General features: G+C 39.5%; 1 protein-coding gene across 3 annotated transcripts in view; it reads left to right on the top strand.

The window, feature by feature from the left end:
- kcnq1.2 (potassium voltage-gated channel, KQT-like subfamily, member 1.2) overlaps positions 1-16685 on the top strand; it is a 172031-nt gene that overhangs the window by 127399 nt on the left and 27947 nt on the right. The window lies entirely within an intron of this gene.

The raw sequence follows: 16685 nt of genomic DNA, 5'->3' as shown, positions 1-16685 counted from the left end.
AGACGGTCCTTGTAGGGGGTCCGAGAGGTCACTCCCACCAGTCGGCTAAAGAGGGGTCATCTCAGCAGGCCCTGTGTGTGCGTGTACGTGTGTGTAGGAGTTCCTCGGCTTGCCTCACTCTGCACCTTGACATTGGCAACCAGACCTCTCCGCCAAAATCTGCCGCTTCAGCTGCATTAGCCCCCCCCACCCCCCGCCCCACAACCCACCCCCACCCTCTCCCATAAAGTTTCAGAAAGGCGGGGGCGCGCTGATTGTTGACTCGCACTACTGTGGGAATGCAGATGCCCCGTGCGTGCGCCGGTGACCCCGCCCACCGGGGGGGGGGGGGGGGGTGGTCTGGGCGGCCAACCAGCTGGGCCGTCTGACGTCTGTCACACACCGGCCTGTCGTTGGCATGACAACGCGGCAGATGGCAGCCAAAAACGCCTCTTAAGCATCACGCGAGCGTGGCTTTAGCGCACCGTGATTAAGTGCCGCCGCGTCTTTTTATCGTTCTGTCGTCAATTTTGGTTTGGGTTTCCTGCCGGAGATGAAATGAGCAATACTGGACTTAATTAGTTCGGCTTTACCACCTGTGTGCTTCTTCTTGATGTGCTATTTGTTTGTTTGTTTCTTTTAAGTCATCTAAAGCTTGACATGAATGCTCCTTTGGATTGGTTATTCCTTTAAATTGTTTATTATTGTGGTTCGCACAACAGCTGTGCGCCACACCGAGGACTGTTTCGTATTTAGCGACATATGCGTGTTCAAATAATCAACAATTAGCACTGTTATCCTTTCATGGGTAACATTTTTGTACTGGAGCTTATTAAATTGTGCAGGTGTACCTAATGTTTTGGCCGGTGATTGTAAATAATACACACAAAAAAAAATATATATATATATATATATATGTGTGTATATGTATATATATATATATGTATATATATTTAAAAAAAATAAAAAATATTTATTAAATTTTTTTAATTTATTTGTTTTTTTGTTTTTTTTTTAAAAGGAGAGCAATGATGATGTCAAATCGAATGAACAATACTGAGCTCTCCTGGAAAAAAAAAAAGTAAATAATACACACACCAAAAAAACTGTTAGCCCGCCATTCTGTTCTTCTTACGGGTATAAGTGATCTGCTCAGTGTTTAATTATTTTCACTTTTTTTTTCTTCTTCATTTTTTTTTTTTTTCATTTTTAAAATGTACATTTGAGCTACAAGTTGTGGATTCAGACATTGTAGACTTTACTCAAAACATAATTTTGCACGTTTATGTTAGAAATATTAACTTTACAAAAAAAAAACTGTCTAATGAGTGAATAAAATGGAAAATCAAGTTAATTTTTATGGGACATTTTTTTCTGCAGTTTGTGCTTTACAAATGGATGACAAATGTATAAACGCCAATAATGCATGCACCAAAATTGATATTGCACATATTGAACATTGCAATAATAGCGCAAGGCAAGCAGACACTCTAAAATCCCATAAATAACACGCACCCGTGTATATTACGCCGTCCAAAATCACCCTTAAAGGCATTTTTTTTTTCACTATATTTGTGTATACGGTCCCCCGATTTGCTGTTATCCTTTATTTTAGAGTGAGTAATATGAATGAATTAAGATTCAAAACATGCCAATACAATGTAAAGGTGTTTAAATCCACGTTAAAAACACTGTTGTCTTCCCATACCTATGATTAATGTCCTTCCAAATATTTTTTAAATCCTTTTTTGTTTTTCAAACTCTTAATCTATATTCTCTTTTAGCAATTTTAATAATTTTTAATTTTTTTTTTTTTTTTTTTACAAATGTTTGAGAAGCAAACATTCAGCCTCCTGCACAGGTGCTCGTCAAAAAATTAGAATATCCTCAAAAAGTTGAATCATTTCCGTAATTCCGTTCAAGTCAAACTTTCATAGATGATAGATTCAGGGCCCACAATTTAAGTGATTTCAAGTATTTATTTGGCCTCTTTTGGGGACGATACAGTGCTTTTTAATTATTATTTTACTACATTTTAACACAAGAGACTGGCCCAAAATTTCAGACCAGTCCATTAATCCATTTTGCTGCCATTGGGCTTAAGTCAAAATGGCAGGGCCGATTTTTTTTTTTGTGCCAATCCAGCCCTAGATCGTAAACCGCCTGGTTCCGATGAACAACAAATCTGAATTAGTGCGATAGTGACTTGATAGCCAACGGAGGTGTTTGCGCTATCTCTTGCGCGCCACACAAACCGTCTCGTCGGCGTGCACAACAAGGCGCCAGCCGCATTCCTGCTCGGATTGTAAATATGACGCACGCACGGCGGGCGTGGTCGTGCCGCCGCATATTTTTGTTTTGTTTGGGATTCTTGAGAGCGGCCCACATACCTTGACGTCTTTCTATTTTGGGCTTGAGACTTTGGCACTGATCTTTTTCTCAGCTGTTATGTTAATAGTTTTGGTGGAGGGAAAATGCTTTTAGTATTTATTCAAATTGATTTGAATTTTCAACATTTTCACTCTGGAATTTCTGCCTAAAATGCAACCCATTTAGCCGAAACATGAACTACACTCTAAAAAGAGAATTGTTCAACCAGGTTAAGATTTAACAGAAAATTGCTGACCAATTTAATAAAATTGCGTCAAATGATAACACACAATTGAATTAGGTTAATCCAAAGTGAATATATACAATTTAATTAACTCATAATTAATTACATTTAATATATTCACTCTGGATTAATTTAAATTAATTGAATTATTCAGATTTAAGTTAATTCAAATTCAAGCAACTTAAATTTGAATAATTTAATTAGTTAAATTAATCCAGAGGGAATATATTAAATTTAATCAATTTTAATTATTCAAATTTAAGTTAATTCAAATTTAAGCAACTTCATTAACTTAAATTTAAATAATTTAATTAATTTAAATGAATCCAGAGGGAATATATTAAATTTAATAAATGATGAGTTCATTAAACTTAATATGTTCACTTTAGATTAACTTAATTCGATCGTGTGTTACCACTTGAAGCAATTTTATTAAATTGTTCAACAATTTTCTGTTTAATCTTAACTTGGTTCAACAATTCTCTTTTTACAGTGAGACACACTATTTGTTTAAAGGGATGCAGCGGGGCTGACCTGGCCCGGGGGCCTTACGTTTGACACCTGAGATTTAGAGTCTTGTTTGTCCTCGCTCGCCATTGAGGCTGATTACACCTCCTATAATAACACCGCAATACAACTCATATAATCAACGTGAAAGAACCGCAACCTCACTTGGCTTGGCGTCTTCCGATCTCTTTTCTTTTTTTTTTCATTCGCTCCTGCAAAAATCACACAACAAGTGGGCCAAAAAGCAGTAAATTAGCCAGAAACCCAATATGGACTCCACCCTGGAGATTACACAGTCCACTCGGCCAGCGTGCACTAGAATAACAGCCTGGCGTGCCCTCGCTGTCCCTTGCCCGCACTTTGCGTGTGTGTGTGTGTTTTGTCGCTGTGTGCACATGCCTGAGCGGCTCCAAGTAGTGTGTGCGTACCTGCCCTTTGTATACATTGTGGCAGACCTCCAGCTTTAACGTGAGCGTGTGTGCGCGCAAGTCCCCGTCAGCTGTTGAGCAAGAATGTAATGTGGTGCAAAGTGTGCCGCGGCTGTTGTCTGACACATCCACACACACGTCTGCTGTGACGCACCTGTCTGCTTCAGTCACCGCTGTGTGTGTGTGTGTGTGTGTGAGTAAACTTCACCCTGCGTTAGTATAAAATAAAATACATGACAAACTTAAGGATCAGAAATATATTTTAAAAAAAATGAATATATATATATATATTAAGAGTGTAAATTGGCTAGTAATCGTATTACGATTCATAGGTCCCAATTCGATTAATCTCGATACAAATCTATAAATTGATTAGTGTGATTTTTTTTTTAAACTCAAATTTAGAAAACAATAATCAGTAAACTTGTACATGTACACTGTAAGATTTGTATGAAAATGTATTTATTTATCTGAAAATTCAGGCTTATAACTGATCCACTGCATTTAACAAACAGGTTTCATGTTTGAACAGCACTGAAATCAAATATCAAGGCTTAATATTCTATTAATATAACATTCTTCCATGCTTAATGTGTGAATCCTAACCCTAAGTAAGACGTTTTGTTGAATAGTCCCATAAAAAAAATGATGTTTAAAAATCGATTCGGCCGCATATCGAATCGATTCGAGAATTGCGCACTGCAATATCGCGATATAGTGCCGAATCGACTTTTTCCAACACCCCTAATATATATATATATATATATATATATATATATATATATATGTAGTCGCCATTGTAGAGTGACGTCACATTTTAGTCCGTCTGTGAAGTCGGGATACTTTTTTTTATATTTTTTATAAAATATTTATTACATTAAAATTAAATTTATAACATTTATTAAAATATTTATTTTTAATTAATTTATTTATTTATGTATTTATTTATTTATTTTACAATAGTCAAGCCAATTTATTTATCACACAACGATTCTCAAAGGACTTCACAGGCCCATAGTTGATAAACTCTCTCTCTCTATATATATATATATATATGTAGTCGCCATTGTAGAGTGACGTCACATTTTAGTCCGTCTGTGAAGTCGGGATACTTTTTTTTTTTCGACTTCGCGAGTGGAATTTCCGAGTTCAAAGTGGCTTTCCCGTACACGCTTCCTGGTTTGAGGTTGGGAAAAGTCTGACTTCCGACCATCCCTAAATGCAGCATTAGGCTAGTACCTCTACATTTCCCATGATTCTTAGACACAAAAGCAGGAAGTAGTTTTATTTCCACTATGACGAAAACACGCCTGCTAGCGATCAGATGCGGCTGACAATGGGAACGCAAATGTGAAAATGTGTTGGGGGCGGGGGGTTATTTTTTAATTTAATTATTTTTTTTTTGGTTTATCATATGAATCGCTGTGACAACTGTGTGATCGACATGTCAAAAACCGCGACTGACGGGAACTGTGCTAACGCATTATCAAATGCTATTGCTAAATTACATTGCACTTTTAAAAGCACACTGTTAACAAAGCGCTAGATGACATAACATAAAAATATTGCCCTGGTTCTGATGTTGTCACTAGTACTCTACGGCTCGATTGCGAAATCACACGCACGTGCAGTGCTACGTCCATGCTTGAGCGTCACACACAAATCATAAAAGTCATGTTGACAGGATACGACAGTCCATTTAGTTTATGACAAGCAGCGCGTACGGCAGCAAAAAGCCTGTGTTGATTTGGTTTGGGAGATTACAACCGGGCCCACTTGACCACGCCGCATCCAGCGGGAGGCCCCGGCCAGGCTGCGGCCGCCGAGGCTGGCCTAATAGCTAGGTCTGCCGCTCTCTGGCGTGCCGCTGATGACTCCCAGCCCACGTTGGAGGTAATGAAGGTTTGGTGGTCACCTATGAGTGGATATTCACACACACACGTGTTTGTGTGCATGTCTTTACTGACTTGTGGGGACCTCGCCTGGACACATACATGCATACACATCTTTTAATTAATTTAATTAATTAATTTAATTTAATGTCATGTTTTAAGATTGAAATGTACATTTTAAAGCTGCAGTACCTAACTTAAAAGGGAAGCGAAAAAAACAATTTTGACAGTAAAATGTTCTATGTGGCCTCACTATTCTAAATATAACATTTTGATTAATATTACATTTGTGGAATATGAGTTAAGCAGCAAAATCCAGCCATTTTTATTCATCTCAGGGGGCGGCCATTTTGCCGCTATCTGTCGACGGAAGATGACGTCACAGTTGCTCGGGTCTCAGGTAACAACGAATCACAGTTCCGCTTCAGCAAACAGGTGAGCTGTGATTGCTCGTTGCCTGAGCAACTGTGATGTCATCGTCAGTCGACGCTAAGTGGCAAAATGGCTGCCCCCTGAGATGGATAAAAATAGCTGGATTTTTGCTTCATAACACATTTTACCTAGCAACAAATACAATTCAGTTAATTTATTGCAGCACTTTGCTTTATTTTAAATGTTTAATTGTCCCAGAGGGAAAGCAATCAAGCTAAATAATTTAAATATGGTGGAGTTGAGACTCGAGTTCATCAACTTTAAATTTTCATACTTTTGTTATGTTTAAATTTTTTTAATTACTTTGCATAGGAATATATATATATATATATATTAGTGCAAATCTGCTAACTCAAGTCAAAAAGTGCTGAGTCATGCGTGTGCAGTCACAGTGTGCATGCCGTATCACAAGATGTAGTGTGACAAGCTTGGAAGGGGAAACGCTGACACGCGAACGCGCACACACACACACACACACGCACACATCAAGCCTCTTACACAATAATAGGGGAACAGAGCATAAGGAGAAGTAAACCTCTTAGCCGCATGTGGATGGAATTAATTCAAGATTATATTTGGCACTAGCGTGGACTTTTAAGTGCGCTAAAAATTGCATTGTGTTAAAAGTTGTATTCGCATTGCATTGTAACATTCCTCTTTGATGACTGTGGGCCTCTTTACGTACTGTATATCATATTTACCATTTCTGCATATTTTCCCAGTGAAATGTCCCATACTGTCTGGAATGTATGTACTGTAATATAATGTAATGGTGTAGTCATGAAAGGAGAGGAAATACAAAAAAAGTATTAAAACCCCGTGCTTGGAAAAGCACAGGAATTTGGGCCTTTTGGTTTGAACGGCCCGTTTCAGGGCCATTTCGGTAATTTCCAAGACGAAGGAGTCCTTGAGATTTTGACGGCTCGCCACCAAGTCTGAACCACGTCTCTCTGGACAGACAAATCTAAATAGGAATGATTTTTGAGTTTTCTTCATGAGGCGTGGTATGGCGCCCGAGTTACATGGCTCACCATTCGACTCTCATACAAGCGTCAATGATGTCACGTACTTCGGTTTGGCAAAAGCTCAAACAGTCGCCCATCGCTTCAATTGTAAATAAATCTTGACATGACTTTTAAAGTTAGCGTGAATGAGGAAACAGGGTAAATTGCTTGAATGAAGATTTTTGAAGTATTTTTATTTATTTTTTTATTTTTTTTCAGGAAAGCTCAGTATTGTTCATTCGATTTGACATCATCATTGCTCTCCTTTTTTTAAAAAAAAAAACAAACAAACAAATCAATTAAAAAAAAATTAATATTTTTTTTTTTAAATACATATACATATATATATACATATACACACATATATATATATATATATATATATATATATATATATATATTTTTTTTTTTTTTTGTATGTGGGTGAGTATGTGTGTGCGTGCGAGCGTGTGTGTATTCATCAGTTCACCTAAAGCCCATTAAAAAAAATCCCATACTAATAATATAATATAATAATAAATTGCCAAATGCAGAAACATCAATGTAAGTTATCACGATGTAGTGGCTCTCGCTAACAGACAGAATTAAGTAACCAGAATTAGGTTAAAAAATTCTATATACGTAGACCATGTTTCTATAAATTTTGATATTTGTTTTTTATTTGAGGCAGATATTTTTTCCATTAAAATGTGATTTATGAGGAGGTTAGACCATTGGTCGATATTCAGAGTTTGTTTATTTTTCCAGTTAACAAGAATTGTTTTTTTAGCGATAGTAAGGGCGATTGAAATTGTTTATGTGGTAAGTCAGTTGTTGTTAGGTCACCTAGCAAACACAAGTTTGGAGATAAAGGTATCCTACAGTCCAAAATAGCAGAAAGTTTTCCTAAGACTTTAGTCCAGAAATACATAACCGGAGTACATAACCATAAAGCATGAACATAAGTGTCTGTAGTGTTTTGTAAGCATTGGAGACAAATGTCGGAGTCTGAGAGTCCCATTTTCTTCATCATATATTGAGTAACGTATGTTCTGTGAATAATTTTATATTGGATAAGTTGTAAATTTGTGTGTTTTGTCATTTTAAATGCGTTTTCACAAACTTGAATCCAAAAGTCAGGTTCCGGTGCTATAGACAAGTTTGTCTCCCATTTCGAGATGGGTAAAGACATTTTATCAGTATATGAAAGTAACTTATATATTTTTGAAAGTTTTTTTGTTGTTGTCGGAGAAAGCTTGTTAATATCTTTAGCTAAAACAGGCGGTTGGAGCGTACCCCGAAGTGTTGGAATTTTTTTCTTTATCATATTTATATCATATACTATAGTTCTAGAAGTATTTTTCTACTACTGCCATAGTTGAATGTGTGAAGTCGAAATGAAGATGTTATGTCGGGTAATCCTGGTCGTAATTTATCATTTCAAGAGGCGATTTGATTTAAAAATAGACATGGCGGAAATTCAGATCGAGCTAATTCATTTACTTTTCTCTTGCTTGGATTAATGGCACCGACGTGATCTTTTTATGCCGAAATAGTTAGCGTGCTTTTAGCGCTGATGTTAGCTCGCAAGCTAGCTGTTATGTTTTGCTAAGTTACTCCAAAAAGAAAGACAACCCGTCAACCCAAGACAAACCAAATAATGGAGGTTTGGTCCCCAGTCTCTCCCTTTAGAAGTAGCTACTATGCCTATAGTGCAGCTGGGTACGACATCCACTCAATTTATCCTCCCCACCCAATTGAAATAGAATAGAAAAATACCAAAACTGACTTTTGGGGTCTAACTTTCTGCCACCAGGAAGTACAACGTTGTCTATTGTGTACTAACATTAAGAAACGGTCACCAAATTGTACTTCGATATACGAAACAGATAGTCAATTGTAAAAGGGAATTTTTGTTTAGCTGTGATCATACTATGGCATGTGTCTTAGCGTAATATTTTGGTGTCTCGTCATAAACAAAAAGCCCAAAAGTCATTTCCAGGGGTTCCTCCAAGACGAACCGGTTTTGATGGATTGCTACCAATTGGCAATCAAACTTTTTGCGTCAAGTACCAATACGACCTAAAAAAAAAAAAAACTCAACTCCCCAAGGACATGACCAACATAAACACAAGCATTCACATCGCCATCTAGTGGCAACAGGAAATGACATGTATTAATCTTGCATTCATGCTTGATCTGATCATGGGTATTGAATCAAACGGATGAGCTGAGACCGTTTAATCTGTGAACGCGAGCGGAGTACGACGGCTAATAACACTTTGTTGTTGAACATCAAACTGCCGCTCAGATCTCCTCGAAATGCGATCCTGTGGCTTTGTGGAAACAAGCTACGCCAAAGACGTTATCTACACCGCTGGCTGCCGCGCTCGTATAACTTTTACATGCCACATAAAGTCCGTACATATGATACGCTAGTGGAGTTAGGATTAAAACCTCATCCGAATCAAATTATATCGGTTACGTATTAAACGACGCTGGAGGCACTGGAGCGGCCACATTCCCCCGCAGGTTTTAATCTTACAGCACATCAGCTAATGGCTTTGAACGTTACAGTTGAAAGATAACTAATAAACGACTCATAACTGCTAATCGTATCTTTAACTGGGGACACAGTAGGTGCTTTTATTGAGCTGTAAAAATTGTAATTCAATGACTAGCACGACTTGAGCCTTAAGAAAACAGGAGCTTCGGTTTATTATTTACCTACATGCCGGAATGATGTCATTGCACGCGTTCGGACTGATTGCGCAACAATCGACACAACCAGATGATGAAACTCGGTTTAGAAATGTCACATTTGCTCCTAAAATGGACACAAGGGTCAAATCCCAAATGTGACTGACGCCTCGCACAAATGTGTTGCTTTGTTTACGCCACAAAACAACCGTCCTTAGCGCATTGGAGGATGGAAATAAACACATCATTGGGCAGTAAAAGCGGATGACGGCATGTCATCTTTACAGCCCCCAATTAGACAGACATTCCTCTAAATCTTTCAACCCCGTGTCATTATGTGTGTGTCACTGCCCAGGTCCTACGCTGTAATCAGCACTTTTGGCCCGCCGCTCATTTAGGCCTCACGCGATTTGCCTGTGGTCGGTCGGGGAGGTGGGAAGCAGAACAATAGCTGTCACTGTGGGCTCCACTTGAGTGTCTTTGGTGGTCGATAACAAGTGTTAATATCGTCTTTCATCCATCCAGCGTATCATTTTGTCAATATTCGAAGCTGGCAGATGCCAAATGTTGATATGAACTGACAATTTAAAAAAAAAAAACTGTTAACTCATTCACACCCAGCCATTTTTACTGAAGCAACCCCCTTCGCTCCTGGCTGTTTTCCTGGATTTTGACTGATTTTGCAAGGTCCACAGAATATTCTGTTCTATTGCTCGTATATAAATCATGGAACATACCAAAAGAAAGATTAGAGTCTCTTCTTTCATTAAGAAAAAAAGTATATAGCTAAATGTCATTATTATTCTTAAATCTGTTGAAAACACTGGCTGATCTCTTATACTCTGCTGCCACCTGTTGGACGTTTTTTGGAATACCTACCATTGCTTTAAGCGACCTCTTTATGTCAGAAGCTGTATCAAAGTCTGTAAAAATAAATAAATAAATAAAGAACATATAAATACAGTTTTTGAGAGGGACACAGTGCTAAAAAACATACTTAAACGTTTTTTGGGTTTGAATGAGTTAATGTTCAAAGAATTTTATACCAAAAAATCCAAATGCCGTCGTGACTTACGAGTTGAATTTGTTCAGTGATCACACTCATAACACACTCGTATCTCAAATCATCTTTCCGCATCGAAATGAATGGAAATGCCAAATGTGCACGAAACCTGCATACTTTAAAGTGACACACTGAAACGTCTGTCGGTTCTGACACGGTTAATAACAATTCCGGTGATGGACGACAGCCACTTCCGGCAGTTTATAGTCCGTCAGTTGTTTGAAGTTTCCCGTCAATCGTCAGCTAAAGGCCATCGGGATTGACGGAATGTCCAACTCTGTCAACTTCATTGCAATTGGTGGTTACACAAAAAAAGCAAAAAGGAGCACCACAGAATAGTACCGTAAAGCCCCTATCTCACTCAGCCGACAATGTTGTGTTTTCGTCAGGGTTTGTTCAAGGTTGCAAAAGGTTGCAGACACTCGCAAACAGTTTCTTTGGTCGCCAACAGTTTCTCCTGTCACCTCAAAATTTTTTACAAAATGTCTTCATCTGCAGATGAATATAGATGTGGACATACAGCTACATAAGAATATACCAAAATCAATCAACAATTGCATAATTTTTCCATCAATTGCAAATGGCCGACAGTCCAAGTCTGTCTTTGTATAAGGACCTGTTGCGCTTTTGTCCCACTTGTATGTTTGCATACCGGTGCGTCTACACTTTGCATATCAATTGATGTCAGTTCCTGCAAAATGTTCCCATAAAGCAGTGCTGGCTAGCCGGTTCCATTCACAGCTTTTCTAAGGACGAGAGTGCCCCCCCCCCCCCCCCCACTCCCATCCCGCGTTCATGAATGGGCTGTAATTACAGCTTGATGGAAAACACTAATGTGGCTCGTAAAAAAACTGGACACTTAAGACTGTTACAATTCCTCTTTCCAGGAGACAAAGCCAAGAAAATACAGCGCGCACATGCGGCGCTTGCAAGTCAACAAGGCTTCCGAGCGACAAGCGCCAACGCCGTCAATCCCGACTTTGTGTTTGTTTTCTTTGCTCTTTAAAAACCATAAGTGCGCCCCTCCCACCCTTTGTACTGAAGCTAATTTGAAAAGCCACCATGAAAGAAGCGCCTGCCCATCGTTGCCATAAATCTGTCCAGCATTAAGAGACAGTAAGGGATTCATTAGTTTAGCATGTCCTGGGCTATTTTTGACTTCATGACATCCAAAATCAGGTTTTTCCATGCGGCGTTGTGCAAGATTTACATGAATGATCTTGAAATCAAATTTCAAAGCTTTGATGGTTACGCTAGCTCTCTCTCTCTCTCGCTACTCACTAGCTAGTTATTTAGCTCTTTATCTATCTATTTAGCTCTTTAGCTATCTAGCTAGCTATTTATCTAGCAATCAAGCTAGCTCATCTATATCTCTGTCTGTCTGTCTATCTATCTATCTATCTATCTATGTCGGAATGATTATGCTATGAAAACACAAACAATGCTATTTGGTATAGCTTCTATAGGTATTCTCTCTCTCTCTCTCTTTCTCTCTCTTTCTCTCTCTGTCTCTCTCTCTCTCTCTCTCTCCACCCTAAAAACAGATTGGTCAAATTGACCCAAAAGAAAGGGTTTAATTTGACCAATCTAGCTGGTAGTTATGTGTCCGACAGATTCTTTAGTTAAAACAACCACTCTAGAATGGTATGGTAGGCGTTTTCAACTAATATATATTGTTGATTGGGCCAACCGATACAAATTGATCAAGATATTGGTAAATCTGTGTTAGAGACTGACATTTTTTTTTTGTCATTTCTTTTTTTCTTTTCTGTCTTTTTTTTTTTCAAATAAGCACTAAATTAGCCTAATGGTAGGTAGGATTAGCCTACGCCATTTTTTTTTAAATGTCACTCGATGACTTGAGTTCCTTATACTTTTGGATGTTAAATGTCAGGTATTTTTTTAATTGACTGACCTAATTTGATTATATTATCCCCCGCCCAATATATTTTTTATATTATATTTTTATATTATATATTATATATATTTTATATTATATTTTATATTATATTTTATATTATTTAATGAGATAAATGAACAAATAAAAAGATTAAAACATAGCTAAATTGACAGCCATAATTTTTTCAACTTTCAGGGTTAGGATAAAAAAAAAAAAAAACTTGTAGAGGAATTTTTTGGGGGAATATGTCATTTTTGAGCAAAATGGCCCAGGGCGTAACGGCTAAAAGTCAGAGCAGAGTGGCTGTTTTGTCAGACTCCAATTTTTTCGTCTGTGCACTGTTATTTACAGGTCCTGAAAAATCTCCAGTGACACTGTTGACCTGAATTAGTCACAAGGTGGACTCGGTTGTCGCGAGCTTTCAACATCTGTGTTTGCTGAGCGCAAAAATCCGGCAATGTCAATAAAAGTGGAATTGGCCCAGAGACGTCTGGACGAATAAAGTCAAGCTAAACAGGCTAAACAGAGCAGAACATGGAAAATAACAGCTTGTGTATGTGTGTGTGTACGTGTGTGTGTGTGTGGTTAGCCGGCCATTCCCGTCCGGTTCCACCGCACTCTCGCTGACAGCTCTGCCTGACTCACAGTTCCCATGGAGTCCGCAGGGCTGACTCGTCTTCCCGCCACCGCTGACCTCCGCCCGCTCTTTTGTTTGCAAAGATGGCCGCATTATTTTTATGCACTTGCACTAAATTATGCCCTGCACCGAGGGTAATGAGTGTGCCTCGCTCCGGGGGCACAGTCTTGGAGGCTTTCCCGATCCCGCCGACGCTGCCGAGTCGCCAAAGCAATTCGGGGTTGGGTGCGACAAACAAAGACGAGCTTGTTAGGGGCTCACAATCAGCGGACGGTGATTATAATTCTGTTGACTCATTAGGAGAGAAAGAGCAGTGAGTGAGAGACAAGGAAGTGGCATTTTACGTGGCTGTGGTTTTGTCATTTCTCTGCATGAATGGGTGGGAATCTGTTGGTACATGCAGTATATGGCGCCAACCATTTGCCGCATATTTTCTCATGGCCTACGCAGGGCCATCGTGCTTCTGGTATCACACTCATCTTTGTGGTGATGTAATAATACAGTGGTGCCGCAATTTCTCATTGAGATCAATGAGATTTTGAATTAATAAGCACAATCTGCCTAACTTGTGCAGTGTGGGTTCAGTTCCCACTCAGTCAAAATGAAAGTGCAGCAATAGAACAGTAATAATGGCAACTGTTGGAATAATTATGCTATAAATACACAAAAAAAATTCATTTGTATAGCGTATCTATCTATCTATCTATCTATCTATCTATCTATCTATCTATCTATCTCGTTAGCTAGCCAGCTTGCTATGTTTGCTATATAATTAGCTACTGTGAGCAAGCTAGCTAGCTTGCTAGATCATAGTTAGCTAGTGTTTGCCAAATATTTAGCTACTGTAGCTATCTAGCTAGCTAGCTAACTACCGTCTAACAGGCTAACCGTCTGTCTTGTCTGCATATCTAATGATAATCTATATATTACTTGTCCTTTTCGTAATACAGTGTTTTACATTTTAAAACCCTAATCACCGTCCTGGTTTCTTCTGCCTTTGACTAGGTAAAAATGGTGGCAAGCTTTTTGGCCAATTCTAGCCTGCAGGCTTTGAGTTTGACATCTTTACTTTAAATTATCTGTTGGAATGAATGTGAGTGTATTATTATTATTTATTTTAATTATATTATTATTTTTTATTTATTTATTTATTTTTGTCAGTATGTGGCGACCGGTCCAGGGTGTGCCCTGCCTCTTTCCAGAATCCGCAGAGATACTCTCCAGTTTGTTTTGTTGTGTGTTTGTTTTTTGCCATCCCAATCGCCTGCAGCCTCATTCCCCGCAGTATCGCATTCCTCTCAAGCTGTCCATCACTGGCACAAGGCCTCCGCTTAGCAGCAGAGAAAGTCCTCGGGGTCAGCCCATAATGGACCTAAATGCAGCTCATTATCCTGATAAGGAGGCGGGGACCGGCTTGAGAGCGTGGGGTGGTGGCGGAGGCAGCCCGACCGGCCGAATGGCGGCCACGCAGCCTATGACAGGTAGGCCGGGCGGGACGCGGGCGGGATGCGGGCGGGACGCCTATCTGATGGAGCCGGCTGTCGGATCCAGTTGCGGCGGCCTGCTAGTCCGTGCAGTGCAAAGGCAGGGAGGGAAAAACTGCATGTGGCTCAGACCCAGAATGAAACATGACGTGTTGGGAATATCACTCGCTGCAGGCGTACGCTCCCTAAAATTACAATTGGACAATTAAATGACTATAAATTCAAATGTTTTTTGTTAGTATATTATTGCCTGTAGAAGTCCCCTGCTTTATGATTTTAGGGTTGGGTTGATTTATGTTCAGATTTTTTTTATTCGCACACTCCTTCGCTTGTCGTTTAGGTTTAATGCACCAGTGAGATACGAATTAAAGTGACATAAATCTGTCAAACAGGACAGTTTTATTTATCACACAGCTGATTTCCGTGAAACTTTGCATGGGGAGGCAGTTTACATTTGGTGCAGATCCAGGACCAGTGCATACATCATTGTAAATTGGTGCTTAACAAATTGGGGAAATAATTGAATTGGGATTTTCTGAAACACAATTTTGCAGTTGCGTCGTGTTTTTTTTTCTTTTTCCCAAAAATGGTGTTGTATGACCAACACAAATTTAGAGCAGTGGCTCTTAACCTGGGTTCCACTGAGTCATTCTCAGGGTTCTGGCGCAGGTCAAGACACACACCCGACTCATATTATTTCGTGACGACACATCCTGCTTGGCCATCATTGGCTGCAGGTGATCACGCTACAACGCTTGGCCTATCTGTGCTGCAGGGAATTTGGTGCGCTCAGTCGTCGACTTGTGAATGATTTGATGGTGCATCATGTGATTTTGTTATCATTTTAATCCCTTCATTCTAACCCTGTCGGGCAAAAAAAGGAAAGTAGCCGGACGGATATGTGCAATATGAATTCACATGTATGGCGTTCCACAGGGTTCAACTCTGGGGCCTCTGCTGTTTTCATTGTATCTGCTGCCCCTGAATTCCATCTTAAGAAAACAGCGGTAGTATAAAGTGCTCTATAACAAGATGTAAAGCCCCAAAAATATCAAATGTTAAATACTCTGATTTTATACTGCAAAACAATCACATCATGCCAAAAAAGCAATTATGATCCCGCTGCCTCGTTATCGGTTTGTGACGGCGGGCAGGAGGCAGATTGTGGCCTTCGAGGGGGGCGTGGGGGGAGGGGCGGATTGTGGGGGCGGGGACTGTCAACAGCCTCGGGCCTCCGCACATTCAAGCGGCCAAAGATTCTCTTACAGCCAGATGTCATCCATAACAGGCCTGCAAATCAACATTTGTCTCGATGCTCAGCCATCACGGTCCGTCTGCCCTCAGGTGTGTCACGCTGGTTCGGATTCCTCCGAATGTGCGCGTGTGTTTGTGTGTGTGTGTGTGTGTGTGTGTGTGTGTGTGTGTGTGTGTGTGTGTGTGTGTGTGTGTGTGTGCGTGTGTGCGTGCGCGCACACGCTCACCTTTTTGGGCCATTGCTGACCTGTGTGTGACAGCCGTGGCGTAGAGGGCGCAAATTGGATTCCTTTCTCTTGCCTTTGGCTCACACTGCTGTCATATGTGATGACAGGGTAAGCAATACGCTTTGGAAAACACACACACGCACACACACGCGCACACACACACAATACAGAAGGAGGACTCAACAGGGAAAAGGGATCACGTTAATGGTTTTATCCTTAATGCAATCCTGTGTGGAATATCAAGTTGCACTGGCTTGCGGTTCGTTGCTGTCGTTGTCACCGAGAGCCTTAATTACCTGTAATATGATTGGACCTGCCAGGATAACGCTAATGTTATGCTATTGCTACTTTTCATAACAATTAGGGATGTCAGGCCATTAACATTTTTAAGCGGTATTAATTGCATGACTTCAATAGTTAACTCACAATTATATCACATTTTATATCTGTTCTAAATGTACAATCAAATTAGTTTTTAAGTTTTCATAATATTGTTAGCATAAAAGAGGAACAAATGTTTAACTAATAGAAATTTGACTGCATCTTTTGGTCATTTGCAGTCATTTCATAATAATACATGAAATT

The sequence above is a fragment of the Vanacampus margaritifer genome, chromosome 6 (assembly GCF_051991255.1).
Source record: "Vanacampus margaritifer isolate UIUO_Vmar chromosome 6, RoL_Vmar_1.0, whole genome shotgun sequence".
In the NCBI taxonomy this organism is placed as follows: Eukaryota; Metazoa; Chordata; class Actinopteri; order Syngnathiformes; family Syngnathidae; genus Vanacampus; species Vanacampus margaritifer.
This window is presented reverse-complemented; position numbering and strand designations above follow the sequence as displayed.